We start from the raw sequence: 522 nt of genomic DNA, 5'->3' as shown, positions 1-522 counted from the left end.
GGATGCGTGAATGTCTGAGTGGGTGCGTGAATGTGTGCGTGCGTGCGCTCGCCCTTGCACCCCTCCCCCGGCCTACACGTTGATCTTATTTGATCGGGTTGGGATTCCAGCCCCGCCGGTCCGACCCGAAATGAAAAGCTTCCCTCCTGCGAAGCCCTTCCTCGGGGCGCTGTGCAGCGAGGCCCCTTGGGCGGTGGCAACGCCGTGGCCCCGGAGGTTCCGAGCGGTCCTGTGGGGCCCGGCGCTCAGAAGTGATGAATTGATCAGATAGACGAGGCCGGGCTTGTCCCGCGCCATTGATTATCGAGGCGATTCTGATCTGAGCCCGGCCCAGGGCACGGCCGCCCGTGGCGTTGGGGATAACGTGTCAACAGTCGACAGCCGGCTGGGGTCTTTGGCGGGCATCGAACTAGCCGTCGCCCCGCCCGCAGGTGCCGAAGCTGAAAGGGGACAGAGACCTTGTTCTCTGCTGCAGTTTTACTTTTCTAGGCGCCTCCTTTTTTTTTTTTTTTTTTTTTTTTT

Source organism: Bison bison, unplaced genomic scaffold, assembly GCF_000754665.1.
Source record: "Bison bison bison isolate TAMUID 2011002044 unplaced genomic scaffold, Bison_UMD1.0 scf7180017864519, whole genome shotgun sequence".
Classification (NCBI taxonomy): Eukaryota; Metazoa; Chordata; class Mammalia; order Artiodactyla; family Bovidae; genus Bison; species Bison bison.
The sequence above is the reverse complement of the archived record's forward strand: the minus strand, read 5'-3'. Positions refer to the sequence as shown.